The sequence below is a fragment of the Pholcus phalangioides genome, unplaced genomic scaffold (genome assembly GCF_987345545.1).
Source record: "Pholcus phalangioides strain wild (caught in Gottingen) unplaced genomic scaffold, Ppha-v1.0 ptg000004l_1, whole genome shotgun sequence".
Taxonomy (NCBI): Eukaryota; Metazoa; Arthropoda; class Arachnida; order Araneae; family Pholcidae; genus Pholcus; species Pholcus phalangioides.
Window position 1 is genome coordinate 50,392,461 of NW_028301597.1, and position 17,139 is coordinate 50,409,599.

The following is a 17,139-nucleotide window of genomic DNA, read 5'->3' on the forward strand; positions in this document are numbered from 1 at the left end:
GTGCCTTACAGAGAAAGTGACAACACCAACAGCTTCATCAACATTTTTGATGATCATGTGGAGCAAAACACCGATGTTATTAGTTAGGTACTCTTGGGAGGATGAAAACACGGGATGTAGTTAAAATTAATGTAGCGGGGTTTATCGTTACATCGAGTATTGTTGTAGCGAGGTTTCACTGTATACCCCCCCCCCCCCCCTTAAGTACACGTCAGATAACAACTCTGAAATAAGTTAATAAATCAAAATCGAGCATGCAAAGGAGATAAGATCAGAACATAAAAAATCACGTGAAAAATAATTTTTAGGAGAATTGATTAAACTTCAGTATAACAAAAAAGATTGAAGCAATGAAACGTCACTAATGCTGAGAAACTTCTGAACAAACAACGAATAATTGAAAAACACAAACACATTTACAAAAATCAGATTTTTCGAAACATCTGTTTTTTCCATTATTTAATCAAAAAAAATCAAAACAAAATTTATTTAAAGAAGAAATTGAAATAAATTTCAGATTTACCCAATGAAAAATTTTTTAAGCTTTATATTTACTTAAAAGTAATTTTTCCATCTTGGTAAATAGTCAGTGCATCATTCAAGACTTTTGAAGTATTGAAAGGAATCAAGAACAAAACGTATTGGCTTATGGTCACCAAAGCTGAAATATTTATATTTTGAGCTGATTTCTCTTAGAATTCGTCATATAGGAGTTTTTCTGAGGATGTTTGGAAAAATTCGTTAAACCAGAGTCCGTTATATCCGGTTCAGACTCTGGCTCACAAATATGATCATGTAAATCGGTGTCCCAAAATGGGAGGTGGAATTGTTCGGAGGTGGTTGAAGATACAAAAATTACATAGGATCCTATGGGTTGACTTGAATTGGGGGAGATGTAGAAAAATTATTGTTATTTAGATAATAAATCATATTACGGCAATCGGACCGATTTATCATTTTTATTAAAACGAAATGGTGATTATGCGTGATAACCGGCAAATGTGATAAATTTAGTACGATTTAATACGTTTACCAACGACGCTTGGTATTATGCATAATAGCCGGTAAACATGACGAAATTTAGGGAAATTTATGAAACTTACCAAAACGGTTGGCGACAATGCATAATTACCGGATTTATTATATTTACCTCAACGTAAATACCCTTTAAGTACATGTTCGGTAACAATGAAAAAAGCTAATAAATTGAAATCGAACATAAAAAGATAATCTTGAATTTTTTTTTTTAAGAATAGGTTAAACTTAAGTGGAATAAATAAGATAGAAGCAATGAAACGTCACTAATTCTCGGAACCTTCTGAACAAATGGTGAATAGAAAAAAAAATCAGATTTTTGGAAACATATTTTTTCCCCGAGTGAATCATAAAAAAAAAATCGAAAGATACTTTGATTCAAAAAAAAAAAATTTTAAAGAAATTTCAAATTTATTGAATAAAAATTTTTTTCTTCTAAGTTTTATATATACTTCAAAGAGTAATTTTTCCATTATTTTTTTTTTCCATCTTCTTAAATAGTCATTGCATCATTTTGAAGTAGTCCTCTGAAGTATTAAAGGGACTCGGGAACAAAACGTCTTGGTTAATGGTATTCTCGGTTACGAAAGAACCACCAAAGCTAAAATATTTGTATTTTGAACCCTTATCGGATGGTGCGAAAAAAAACAACTCACTCCTTTAAGAAGCTAACATAAATAAAATAGATAAAAAAAAATCCAAAAAACCACAGAAATAAGGCAAAAATTTTATTCAAAGCATGACATATGACTTGAGATATCTTTTTTTTCTCCAAAGATAACATCGAAGCGATCGCTTTGTGCAGATTACCTCTCGTTTCTCCATCTTCTTATCTTTTCTTTGACATTTTACTTTAGTTATATATGTATTTTTTTCTTCTTCTCGTGTCTTGTTTTCTTTTGTGAATATGGAAATGAGAAACCTCATACATAACTCATTGATGCAAAATAAGGAGGTGCTTTTGAGATCCGCACGCGGTTGATGATATAGAAGAGGAAACGAATGTTCAAGAGAGAGAGAGAGAGACGAAAAACCAAGATCATTTATATGTATATATATATAAAAAAAATGATGGGAAAAAAACCCGGAAATCGTACAAAAAAATAGGGATGCTTTTCTTTGGAATGTGCAAAGTGTAAAGGATTTCTGATCTAAGCTTTCTCAGAAAGAGGAGAAGAGATATAGGCATTTGCTTGTTATGTATTCATAATGTTCACGTGGAATAAAGCATGGTCGTCGTATGCCATAGCGTAAGTTGTTTGTTAGTATGATACATACGAGCCTGTATTGTATAAGTAAGTCTAAATATGCATGGTGAAAGGAACGACGAAGTCATTCAAGAGTGTCGTGCCTTGAATAACTAATACAGTCTACGCTCCATATAATGACCCCCTTCGTCCCCGTCGGAAACGGACGTTATATTGGGAGGGTCGTTATATCGAAAGTAAAATATATGGTAGTCGTTTTATGAAAATATATGGGACTTATCCTACCGGTCGTTAGAATGGAGTGGTGACTATAACGTGGAGTCGTTATTAACGAGCGTCGCCTGCAGTACTTAAAAGTACACGCACCCCGAGCACATTCCTCTACGGAATTTCTGATGAATTGGTACATGCGGAACGTACGTCCTGAGTGTGTGTGTGTGTGGGGCCATAACGTGTATATATTTATATTGACAGAATTGTGCTTATTTCGTGTTCTGGTTGGTGTTGCCTTGAATAATTGTAGTGCTGAGGGCTTTTTTAGCCCGTTCGCGTACAAGCTCTTGGCAGCGAATTTGGATGATCTCTATTTGACGAATCAGCGATAAATCTGGTAACCTCGTCCTAACCTAACCGCGCGTTAGAAATAGGAAGGAAAAGGGAAGAAAAAAAAGAAGAAAAATGAAGTAAAATAGGAACAAAGACAAATAAAAAAGCCAAACAGTATAGATAAGTAAATAAGAGACGAATACAGTAGAGATTTCTGTTTTCACCCTCACCCCCACGTGCTCTCTTTCACACTCACGTGTTTATTTTAGAAAAATTCATTATGTGTGGGGGAAAAATCACTAACAGGAGTATAGAAAAAAAGAGAAAAAACAACCTTGGTTCATAGGGTTACAATAAAACTTCACGATGATGATAAGAGAGGAAAGAATATACACAGAACCTTGTTGAATTTATTCCACTGGTATTTGAACGAAATGTTTGGGTATTATGCATAGTCTCCGGTAAAAGTGATAAATTTGTCAAACTGACCAAGACAATTGGTAAGTATGCATAATATCCGGTTATTATATGCAATAACCTGTTTTTATCACATTTACCGTAACATATATATTTCGAAATTGGGACTGAACCAACATTTAATTTTCTTACTGATGTCAATTGAATCATGTCTGATAGTTTCGAAAAATTCAAATTGTGTGAATAACAAACAATTTTATGTTCCAGTGAATTTTTATTATAAGAATTACGGTATTTTATGTATTGGTAACACTATTTCTGATATAATAAAAATATCATTTTTGAATAGAATAATTAAATTATTTCAATTTATTATTATTTTTTCATAGAACATTCCTTAATAAGATTCACTGTTATTTTGAAAACATATGATCAAGTTTACTTATTAATTTAATATAAATAAACTTTCAGAAATTTTCTATAATGAATAATTAAAAAAAAACGATCAAAAACAATGAAAAAATTTTCTTCCAATTCAATTTCATTTTATGATTTTTGTAATTTAATTTAAATGGTATAATAAATATTTAAAAATGGAATAAATTAACCTTTAAAATCAAAAATGTAAATTTATTAAAATATTAGATTAGAGATATATTTGGGAAAATAAATTTTCAATTTTTAAATGAGCTGCCATCTTTCATCATTCGAATAAGTATAATAGATGTTTGAATAAATAAATGTACATTATAATAACATATAATCTGAATATATCTTTGAAAAAAAAATCAGTGATAAATATTCAACATGAATTTCCGATCTTTTGAATTTAACCACGTATCAGGCAAACACTGAAATGTGATTTCTGGAATATAAATTAAATTTGAAGCTAAAATGAGAGAAAAGCAAATGCATAATGTAATTGAAAAGGAAAGAAAAATTCTTATTCATAAATTTTTATTTAAAGTTTTGACGTTTTATGCTGTGGAAAACTTTGTCTTCCTCAGATAACTCATATTATGCCACATATTCGTGTTCGGTTTTATGCGGTTTCTTTTGATAAATATGTAAATTAGGAAGAAAAGTTATGCATAAATTCTACCCGGAGCAACGCTTGGATTTTGGGTCTTTTCTTCGCTTTTTCTTGAGATACGATACACACACGAGATAAGAAAGCATCCGTTGAAAGGAAAAGAGAGAGGAAGCCGAAAGAAAATTCGGGAATAAGAAAAGGTATCGAATGTTTTCCCCAAAACACAATATGAAGCCGAACATTCAGTTCGTTTACCAATATGAAAATTCACCAAACATGCGCCTCGATAACAAATACATGGAAGAGAAATACGATGGAGAGAGCTCACGCCATTACAAACGGCTACTACCTGTTCACGCAAATAGTTCGCGTGTTCGCAAATGTGGAATGAAAAAAAAAAAAAGTGCATCTATAAATTTAATTTACATAAAGACGTGTTTTCAATGTTTTTCTTCAGCGTCGATATGATTTGAAGTTTCTTAAAAAAAGTAACGCTCGAAATATTAAACGGAAATAATCAGTGGAGTAAAAATACGTACGAAAGATGTAGATTTCAGTGTGTTGAATGAAAATGTAAATAAATTCAGTAAACATGTGTTTAACATGAAACATGTCTTTCTCGCCCATTAGCTTTTTCTGCTAAAAGCTTCTATCAAGAAATATGTGCCGAGAGAAAAAAAAATGCCTCTGATAAACGAAAATGCAACCTTTTATCTTAAACTTTTACTTCTATCATGTACTATGTGATCGCACAAGTGAAAAGGAGCCGCAAATTTGAATGTTAGAGAAACATGAATGAAATATATCCAGGAAAGGTCCTTTTACCTTCATTTGAGAACGGAAAGAGCTACAGCTATGCAACTCGGATAACGTTATAGTAAATTGACCCCCCTTCCCAAAGACAAATTCTGGAACCTAACCATTGGATACCAAAACGAAGAGAGATAGAGCAAAACTTCCGACAAAAGAAATGTAGACAGAACTTCAATTATAATCACTCTGTATACAACATCGCCGATTCTTGTACATGCAAACATTGCAGATTGATTTCGGCGGCTAGTGTAAACCTTGTTCCGGAACGCGCGAAAGTCCGTTATCATCATCTATATTCTGATCGCATTGCGGTGACACGGTATCTAATTAAAGATAACGATTTTCGGATATTAATTAAATTAATTAATGATTAATGGTGGTCATGGAAAGCGAGGAAACATAACCGTCGCCTTATGCACACACAACACACACAAAACTATCGATCCGTTCTGAAAGCAAACACTGGGGAGGGGGTGAACTGCCAAAATGATGGAGTTTTAGGAAAATTGATTTTTCAAAATACAGTAAAATGACTAACTTTACATGTCCTGAGATCAAAGTTTTTTTTTTATCTTTTTCAAGATATTCCAAAAGTCACAACACGCTAATATCAAGGGAAAAGAAATTGTGTGTGTGTTTGGGTTTTTGTTTCTATCACTTATAAAATATCCTCTAGTTTAATTATCAATTAATAATAATCAAAATGGAGTCAATATTTATTATAAAATCAATATGTTACAGTCGGTAAATGCGTTAAATCCGGTAACTATGCATAATCGCTATTTCATATTGGTAAATACGATCAATTGGACGCATTGTCGTGGCAAGATTTATTATTTACTTGTGGGCAGAGTTTGAACAGGATATAAGGAACTCGGACTTCACGAATTTTTCCGAATACCCACGAAATAACTTCTTCCTATTTGATCTGAAATCAGACCTCCATATAAAATTGAAATTTCGGAAGAAAATACCTTTATATGTTATTATAATCAATTTCTGTTAATTTCAATGTCATTTGAAGGCTATGAACTCAAAATTTATCCTTAATAAATTCATTGCGACCCACCCTCTTAGCCTAATGATAAATCACATAAAGTTCCTTGGCCCGCGGACCAAATATGGCCCTTGGGGTTACTTAATGCGGCCTGCCCTCTTCAAACCTAATTTTGTAAAAATGAACTAAGCGGCACATTTACAGATCGCTTAAGTGTCCCGTGGTACAATTCCAGAACATTTAAGCGGCCCGTGGTACAATTCCAGAATATTTAAGCGGCCCGTGGCATATTTTCAGATCACTTAAATGACCCGAGACACAGTTCCAGAACATTTAAGCGATCCGTGACACATTTAGAGATCACTTGAGTGACATGTGACGTAGTTTTAAAGCACTTAACTGGCCCCCAGTGCGGTTATAAGGTATGTCCTCACTGGTGCGTCTTCTTTCAGCAGCTTTCAACTTTCAATCTCGTTTTTTTTTTCTTTACCGCTGAACTCTATCGCATGCCTCAAGTGGCGTGCCTTTTTTCTGTCTTCACCTATACGGCTAAACCTTTCAATTCAGATGCCGATGCAACTGTCGCAGTGGATGCAATTTCCACATTTTAATGTGAAAATATGTGGGGGGAAAATTGCTCTATAAAAGACGGAATATTTAGACGAAATCATTCTCAAAATTACTCAACTTCGGAATAAATTAAAAACTAAATCAAGTCTTTCGTCAACTTTACCCGAATATAGTCGAGTCAAAGAAATTAAGAAAACTGTATACGTCTATTTTGCCAAGTCGCAATCTAATACGTATTTAAATAATTTTTTTCGTTCAAAATTATAGTCAGCGCATTATTTTTCTCAAGTGTTTATTCATACATCAAAGCACTAAATCCGTGGTAATAGAAGTGAAAAACTTGAAATTTCCAAATTAAATAAATTTTCATAATAAAAAGTAGCAGAATATGATAGCCCAAGATGATCAGATTTAAAACATTTTCGCACACAATTCGAATATCAAAAAGGAAATTATTTAATATGTTGTTTCAAACAATGTTTAAACTTGAAATACCGTACTTTCGACAGTCAGTAACAGAAAATTTCCCTAGAAGAGAGTTTCTTGTACGCTCATCCCTAAACTCGGCGTGCTACTCGAAAGGTTGGTCCTGCGTACGCTTCCGGTTGCAGCTCTAATAATATTCATGAAAATAAAATCTGTATAAAACTGTACAGTTTTTGAGAAAATAGCGAAGATTATTACTGTGCTGAAGGGCACAGTCTGTTCCTCATAAATTCGGGCCCTGTGCAAACATTAATCTTTTCCCTCCCCCCACCCTTTTATATAACGTTCTTTGAAGCAACTTTTTTCCAGTCTCAAGCACAATGCTTGTTCCCATCATCAAAAAGGGTGTACCCTTATCAAGTTTGGCATACGACTGCTTGAAATCAGGATGATTTTAATCGTTGAATGTAATTTGTACAAAGTGTTCAAATTGGGACGTTAATCAAGTACTCGCAAACATGAAATCGGACACGAGCATCAAGCACTTTGAAAGCACCACAGTGCCCGCGAGCAGTAGGTTGAATATGTCTGCTACAGATTACAATTATGTAAAAAGTTTACATAATTACTCTCAAATTAAATTCCACGTTTGGAAATATTCTACGGAAAGGAAGGTTAAAAAAAATAAAGGAAAGAAAATCCAAATTTGTGGGCCTCCTAAAATTGCAAGGGCGAAGGGCACTTGCCCTCGTTTGCCCATGCAAGAAACAGGCACTGGTAAAGGGGTCTTGCATCCGGTAAGGGTGATCCTCCAACAGTTGACTAAGTATTATTCGTGTGCCTCCACGAAATGTTTAGAAAAATGTGGAGTCAAGAGTTTCAACAGCACGGTGGACCTTCGATGAAAGTGATATTCGGAGGGCGTACCAATTTATATACTTTGAAAAATCATACCATTAGATCTTATTATAAATAGCCCTCCAACACATCTGGTTAAAGTTCTAACGCCGTGTCTGGGTGGCCCCGCGAAGAGCTCGTGAATTATTTATAATTACACAGCAAACCTCCGTAACGCGAGCTCTTCGCCAAAACATGAAAAAGAAATCGACCAGCATTTTAACATGAAATTCTACCAAAAAATAATTTTCAAGACAATCATTTAATTTATAATTTTACAATTATAATTACCGTTAATTTAAATTTACCTTCAATAATATCACGTAATGCACTACGTGACCTGAAGCCTTCAAAAGTGTCAATGTTTTTTTTTTTGTTGACGTCAAAAATCGAGAAAAACCTTATGAAAACAACACTGAATCTTCACGAAAAGGAAAGGGAAATTGAACGAAAATCCAAACCTGGTGGAGCAGAAGGAAAAGGAATGCCTCTTAAAAAATGGCCGCCTTTCAACAAGTTTGAGTCACGCCTGAGTGATTTACGACACGCTTGATGACAGGTGTGCCAGTGGAAAGCGCATTGACGCAGAAAAGACGCACCAGTGTAGACATAGCTATACATCACTCAAATTACCCGCGGCACATTCTCAGATTATTTACGTGATGCGTGGCACAGTTCCAGAGCACTTAATTGACCCGAACACATTTTCAGAGCACTTAAGCGGCCCAGACACATTTCCAGATCACTTGGATCCGCGAAACATTGAGATCACTAAAGTGGCTCCTGTAGGGCACTTATCAATAGGGGGATGTTACTTCAATTGCCCACACACTATCGAAAAGTTTTTCTCGTTTCTGGCGCACCGAGTAAGATGCCATTAAAAATATTTCATATTTTTCATATATTCAAATATTTCATATTTTCATAGAGGGTGGTTGATGACGTAAGCATTATCCAAACCCTCCCCCCCCTTGTCATCAAGAGTCAGCAAATCGGAAAACCCCTCCCCCCATCGATGATGACGTAATACTTGAACGGTCCCCAATGTATGTATTACCTTCAATCCCCCCCCCCCGACTGCTTTATTGATTCCCTTATGTACAAGATGTCTGGCATCCATAGTAAACCTTAATTCTTTTGTATGGAAACCCCTGAGTACAAAAAGGGGGGGGGGGTGTCACTTGGTTCTTGTGGAACAATTTACATTCTGAAATCAAAAAATAATGCGCAATATGAATTCGAAAAATATAAACATATTATTTTTTCACGGGGTTGGAGCCTCTGGGGACTCTCGTGTCCACGAAATCCCCATATGACAAGATTTCAAGATAGGCAACCCTAGTTCTTATGTCTTTGATAGTTCCAGTTTTAAGGAAATGGTACTTGATGAAATCAACTCTTTCAAGTCTAAAAATCGGAAATACGACGAGTTTTCTCGCACTGAAATTTTATCATCCTCATTCACTTTGGAGAACATTTTTATAAATTTCTTCGCAATTCCCTGATTTAAGTTAAAAAAATAAATAAAGACTAATTTTGGAAAAAAAGTAATTTTTTTTTTTGGAAAAAAAAAAGAATATTTACTGTGGAAGAGAGGAAGAGAAAAAAAATTGCAAAAAAAGACATTAAATCAGGATTGGAGTAATTTTCCTCATTTGCTTTTAGCAGAATAATCACGTTACATTTACACGTAGAATTTCTTTCCTTTCTATGCAGTAGTACACAAACCTGTAAAAAAAATCATTTCTGCATTTCTCTTTTGCTTTCACAAATTATATTAGAATGTTGAATCATGGAAATCTGAAAAGACGAACATTTTTTATGCTATAAAATAAGATAAATTAGTTTCGGGAATTAACTCCGTCATAAATGTAACCATTTATTTCTCTTTCGCTCAATTTTCCTTTTTTTTCCCTTCACTTGAGATATATAACAATTATATTACACGATACATCTGAAAATAATGTATTTTGAAACGAATTTAGATTTGATCAGTTTATTATTCTTATTGCCATTTCCAACGAACGTTCTCTTTTATCTTTTAACATTTCCAAAAGTCTTCAAAAACTACGGTCCAAGTGGAAATATCTCTGAAAATATTGATTTATTTGAAATTTTATACACATATTTTCTATTGTATGTGGTATACTATTCCAGCACAATGTGATTCATGTCCCAATTACTTATTTTTTTTTGGAAATTTTTAAATATGAACACAAAAATACAGCCAACATATTTACCATATAAGCGATGAAATTAAAAGCTAAGAGATTAGGAGAGACGAAATGACAAGTGAATAAGGACTATACCATGCAATTATTTTTATTTAGGATTTTGGTGTTTAGTGTATAGTCACATTATTAGTTCAGTATTTAGGGTCTCTTATACAAGAGTGACCTTTTTTCTACTTGCGGGGACCGGCCACAAGCGTGCAAATTAATTGAACACCTTCAAGAATGGGAGAAATAATTTGCGAGCTGGTGAGGGCACGGTAGCCCAGATCGATAAGGTACTCGCCTAAAGTGCATGTTTGGAGGTGTCGCCAAAGGATGTTTAGACGTGTCGTGAGTTTGATATCTGGTTCGTCCAGATACCGTCATGGATACAACAGAAACGACGACATGACCACAGAAAAATATTTCTACAGTAGGGAATCCCACATTGAGGTGGGGAGGGTTAGCGCAATAACCTCTCGGCGAGCATAAAAAAGGCTGCCGTTAGGAATCGGCAATAAATTGTAGGTCCCGGTCTAATTTGCCCTCGTGTGCAGAAAATGACCGCGGTGCGACAAAAATGATCAATGAGCGATCCGGTGATAAAACCGGCCCTTCTGAGTAATTAAATTTAGATTTATGCTTTATATTATTATCCATGCGAGAAATCACGTTGAACTGGGACTCTGCTACAACCCATAAAATAAAAACAAAACTACACTCGGATCCCGTTATAACGAACTCCAAGAGACCGTAGAAATCATTTCGTAATAAAAGAATTCCAGGTTATTTAAAAATGTCCCTACTTAAACGTATCTGGAGGATTAGAAAAGTGTTAGTTAAAACGAAATTTTCGCTATAACGATACTCGTTAAAACGGGATTCGACTGTATTTGTTAAAGTTCTTGAAATAAAATTGGTTGTAGGTTTTAAACCGGTGTAAAACATCAATGGAATACCAGTTGATATTTTATGCTTGACGCAAAATTTCTGCAATTACTGTTTGGTGTGCTCCAAAATGTGTGGTACCTTGTTTTTGTTTGCCTTATTTATTTTTGGATTTTGGTGATGAAACTCATATACAGGGTGGTCATGAAATAAATTTGTCCATGTACGAGTCCCCTATCGGCTGGAAAAAAATCACCGAATGTAATGGAAATTCCAAACATAGATTTTCAGAAGGTGAGCTCATGAATGATGAGAAAAAAAACATTTTTTCACTGTTACGGTTACAGCAACAAAATTTCGAGAAATTCAAATTGCAACACCCATTTTTATGCATCGTAAAATCAACGGTGCAATAAAAACCACGAATGGCGTTAAAACGGTGCATATAGCATGATGAACGCTGGCGCAAGATGCAGACAAAGAAAGATCTCATCAATGGGTTGGTGCACTAACCTTTTGGTCGGGAACTTTCTACAGATAATTTACACAAACACAGTCTTGCTGATCTACTTTACCACGCACCAACTCCAGACATATATCCCCATATGGCAATTTCCAGCTAGTGGAGTTGGGTGGGAAATGAAGGCGCCATTTATCAGTGATTGCCCCTGGCTCGATAGGTAAAGAACTTTTTCTAATGTTCTTTTGGCTGGATTTAAACCCATGGACCTTGATGGCAACCTTCATTGTAGAAGACGAGCATCATTACTGTGCCACTCGGACACTGTCTTGCTGATCTTGTTACATATCAGACGAAGGTGTGCCAGATTACCGAAATTGCTGGATTACTGAAAGGTAATTGAAAAAGCTCATTTAAATAATATAAACTTCTGTGCCCAGACATGCCGCGCATGTATTCCACCTATATGCTTGAAGTAAACTTCCCTATAAACGCTGGATAACAGGATGTGCCGGACTAGCACGTGGCCAGATTAACAAGAGTCTACTGTATGCAAATTTTTTTTTTGTTATGACATGGTATTTTGACCTTGAGTATCCTTCTTATGCTTGGTTCATCATTTTTGTTATTAGAATATTTCTACCTTATTCCGACACATAATCAGGCATTGCTCTGCCATGCCGTCTTACCCGTATCTCCAACCATGGTTTGAATCACAGACAAAACAAAGTTGTCTGTCTCATCACTTCACTTTGCAATTAAGAAAAATGTGTCAGTCGCAATAACTGATTTTTAGTGAACAAAAAAGTATTTATTTTTTTTAACCCTAGAATACTAACTCAAATAAAAACTGCATGTTAACTGTCTATATGTGTACATTTCTGAGACGTAGGGTTTGTAGGGATTGTGTTTTTAATTGGGTTGCTGTATTTTTGGAATATATGACATCCATATTTGTTATGGGCATCTTTTTCTCAGCCACCTCGTAGGGCATTTTTCCTGTTGTGGCGTTGTATTTGTATGTAGATCTGACCGAGCTTTTAGCACACCGACAACTTGGTGAGATCATTCTTTGTCTGCGTCCTGCGGCCAGCGTTTATAGTGCTACAGGTATCGTTTCACCGTCATTTATGGTTTTTGACTGCTCCGATCATTTTGCAATGAATAAAAATGAGCATTGCAATTTCAACTTTCCCAAATTCTATTGCTGTAACCATAACCGAGAGAGAAAGGTTTTTGTTTTTCTTCTCATTCTCGAGCGCTAAACCAACTATATTTCGAATTTCATTCGAATTCATTGACTTTTGCGACCACTAGGAGTTTGTATATCGGAAAAGTTATTTTATGACCACCCTGTATATGTTACCTGGTCAGTGAGATTTTATTCGATAGATCTGACTTTTTTTTTTAATTTTTGTCTTCTGTTTTTCTGTAATTATTATTTTTATTTCCCCCCCGTTTTTCCAACTGATATGCAATATTCATACGTATGCCTTTTTTTAAATGTATTATTTGAAACCCGTCCTGACGCCTTGCGGAAGTTCAATGCCAATGTCGGTGCCGAAAAAATATTTCATTAACCCTTTAAGCGGCAACCACGAGGTATCTCGCCTCCATAAAAGTCTCCTATTTTAGCATTGACAAACTCAGATTTTTTGTAAAAATGATTTTTCGATGGAAAAACTTTCCTTACACCCCTCAGTTTACGGCTGCTGAAAGAGGGACTAATCCATTAAAAAAATATGGCATTTTGAGGGGGCTGTTTACTGATATCTAATTGCCGCTTAAAGGGGTTAGCACCTTCCATGCATGACAAAATACAAAAACTAAGAATACTGAGGGCCGAATATGACAAAATGACGTCATGTAACTGAATAAAACTTGATTCAAAATAAAGAAAACTGTTCAGTTCATCAAATAAGGCAAAATATTTAGGATCAGTTAAATAAATACCGGATTAAAAAAAGTTATTCTTGGTTGTTTCAATTTTTTAAATTTTTAAATTTTGAATTCACTTTTAAATCTAGCATTAAGTCAATGAAATTTCAATATTTTGCCTTTTTTCCAAGACCTATAAACAGTGTTTTCTTCATTTTTAATCAATTTTTGTTCAATTACACTGATGTCATGATAATTTATCCTGAACACAATATGTAAGCAATGCGATTTTTTCTCAATGTTTGAAAATTTGCAAAAAGTTAAGTATCAAAGACAAGTAAAAAATAGTGTTAGCATAGAATTTAGAATCCATAACATGTGTAAGGATGTACCAAATTTGAAATAAATCTAGGTTAAATATATTTTTTAATGCTACTATTACTATTAGAGCATGTTTTTTTAGGCTACCTGATCATGTTTTTTTAGGCTACCTGATCATGTTAAAAGGTATGAGACCCTTGAAAGCAATGTCTCGTGGAAGTTTTTATTAAACGTATAAAAATTTATTTCGAGTTACTGATTATCATACCGATCTAATGTGGCTAATTTATGGATAATTACTATATATAGATATACATGCAAATACATAGAAAATGTTTGGATGTCACCTAGTCATGTATTCGAAATATCGAAGCATATAACAGCAGCTGTATAGGGGATAATATGTTGTGCGGCATAATCTAACTGTCGTGGACGAGGAGGAAAATTGAGATTGACCACTGGCCGAAATTCAGACAGTTGCATTTGTGGGGGAAGTTCCATTAGTGGGTGACCCGCAGGTTGCGCAAACACGTTACCGCGTTGTTTGCTAGATATGAGTCCTGAGAATATGAGCAAATCGCGATCGACAACTGGATGTTACAATGACAGCGACATCGTTTTCACGTTATGGAGACACACCATCGCGTGCCAAATAATCTGTTCATAACACATCCCCGAAATATTATAGAAATAAACCAAGACCATAGAAATCCCTGTTTTTGTGTGTCTGACTTTATTTATATACAGGGCCCATAGGAAACCCCCTTTATCCTGGAATAACTCGCGAACAGTTGATCCTAGAAGCGTGCGTACTTCCGATTAGGAAAAAGTATTTAATTAACGTGTAGACCAAATCAGATACGTCATTTATTTTGCAAGGGGGTTTATAGTTATTAAAGAAAAGAAATAAAGTTTTTATTTGGTCACCCTGTCCAAAAAAACCCATTTGAGAGACCGAAAATTCGACCATGGTCGAAGTTCTCCCCCCGATTTGTTGCTCACGAACACGCTCGAGAATCTTTTTCAGTAACGGTCATCCGTCTCAAAGGCAATATCACATCAACGATTCGCTCTGACCACCTACAGCAAGGGTGCTCAACTTTCCACGGGCCACTTGATTAAGTGATGTAGAAATGTGCCCCCCCCGACCACTTAAATACTCTGCAACCTGACCAGAGGTCGCCCAAGTGATCTGTGATTGTCTTGCAGGTCAGTCATCCCAAAAGTCCAGTGGAAAGAACGTTACTGGAGTAGGGAAAGACAATCTTCTTCTCGGGGCCATGGACCGTTTCCCACCAACTTCAAGCGTTTCAAAATTTCCGACAACGAGCAATGTATATGCGAAGGAGTGGGAAGTCCAATTCACTTTGCCGCGGAATGTGTCCACACCAGTCGTTTCCACTTAGTTAAGCCACAATTGGAGAACGAGGGGTTTAAAAGAATGGCCAAGGATGATAAAGCACTCAGGGAAATCCAAGGAACTAACTGGTCGGCTTTTTGGAAGAGAACATGGAGTGGCTCCATAATAAGCGGACGGGAGCGGCAGATCGAGTGACGAGCCCACCTGCACCCAGGAGAAGGAGTGAGAGAATCAGAAGACGTCAGGAGACAGGACGACAGAGAGAATGGACTGAGTAGGAAAACGACGATCTAGAGGCAGACGATCCAGGCTCCGACTCCGACTTCCAATGAGGACGAGGCGAAGAAGGAGGAAGTCACGAATTAGTCTTTAATTAAATAAGAGGGCGAAAGCTGTTCCTTGTAGGCAAAGGTCGCGAGGCAGCTTCCTTGAAACCATGCCGAATGAGCGGCTGGACTTTGAGGGCTAGGTGGCGGCTGGCCAGGTGTCAGGCAGTTGAATGCATTCTGTGTGTTGTACACTTAGTACACAGTCGCTTTCGTGGCCCGGGGTATTTGGGGGGACACACACACACACACACACTCATACTTCCGGCACAACTCAATCGGTAGTAAATTGCCTATGTCGATAAACCGGAGTTGTGCTCGGTTTGAATGAATGAATGAATGTCTTGCAGGTCACCCCCGAGTGGCGTGGTGGTAAGATGCTCGTCTACCACCGTCAAGGTTGCTGTCACGGTCCCGGGTTCGAACTCGAAGAAGGATATCGGTAAGATATTCTCCCTAATGAACCCGAGGCGACCACCGATAGACAGCGCCTTCATTTCCAACCCATCTCATTGATGGCACTAAATTGCAATATAGTGATATGGCTAGAGTTAGTGTTTGGTGAAGTACTGCCTTGCAGGTTGCTTGAGTGCTATGGAACGGTGGCCCGGGTCATTTAAATGATCTGTAAATGTACCGCGGCATGCTTAAGTTATCCGAAAATGGACTTGAGTGATGTGTAACTGCATCGTGGGTCACTTAAGGGAAATGTAAATGTGCGGCGGACCACTCTTGAGTGATCCGGAACTGCCCCCTGGATCGAGAATTTTCGCGCTGGAGCTCCTCGTCACATACATTTAAGTGATCTGGAAATGTGCCGTGGGTCGCTTAAGTGATGTCGAATTGCAACGTGGGTCGTTGAAGTGATCTGAAAATGTGTAATAGGTCGCTTGAGGGATCTGGAACTGTGCCACGATTCACTTGAGGGACATGTTTATTTCTCACGAAAGTTCAGTTTTACACAATGAGGTTTGAGGTTTGATTCTTCCACCATCAGATGATTCCAAGTGCCACATTTTGCCATGTATGACCTACATCTAGCTTTGCGCAGAGGCAGTGTCATAACCAATGAGGTCATACCTAGGCCTGACTATTGCTATATAGTTGAAATCTTTTCCTAATACCCCGCCACGACGACGGCGTGAAATATCATCGGCTTTGAAAATTTTCGGAACCCCCTGTGTGGGGTGGATGGGCTTGTGAATATACCACAAGAGTAATCGTGGCATTCATTCTGCTGTGTATTTTCGCGTGCAGCGTTTCGTGGACTATACAACGCACGTTCTTCTGAACCCCCAAGACAATTGATGCCAAAGCGAGAAAAAACACACCCTGTTGCACTTTCTTTCCTTTGTAGCGCCGATCACTGAACTCAAAGAAAACTTTCCAACGTGTACGCATATTCTTAAGGGTACGTGACCTAATGCAGTGTTTCTCGATCGCCAGGCTGCGGCCCAATACCGGGCCCTAAAACTAGTCACACCGGACCGTGAGTGATCTGCAGTTCATTTTTTCCATTCATTCCTCGTTAGTTGTGTGTATGAATGGGCCTTTTATTTACGCAAAAGCGATTTACCGTGCCGCGGGTTTTCAAAGGTTAATACAAATACAAATACAATGCCACAACAGGCAAATTGCCCAACGAGGTGGCTGACTTAAGAACATCATGGATCCCCGAGCCATTTTTTGGAGGCCCTACCTACTACTGCTACACCACACATGCATCCCCCCCGCACCCCCCCCCCCCCCGC

The 17,139-nt window shown here is 36.7% G+C and overlaps 1 non-coding gene across 1 annotated transcript; it reads left to right on the plus strand.

Moving 5' to 3' along the window:
- The first annotated feature begins 16,427 nt into the window (after positions 1-16,427).
- On the plus strand, positions 16,428-16,575 carry LOC149087803 (U4 spliceosomal RNA). Its single transcript, XR_016192622.1, has one exon. It is a non-coding gene; the product is annotated as a U4 spliceosomal RNA (small nuclear RNA).
- Positions 16,576-17,139: the final 564 nt, after the last annotated feature.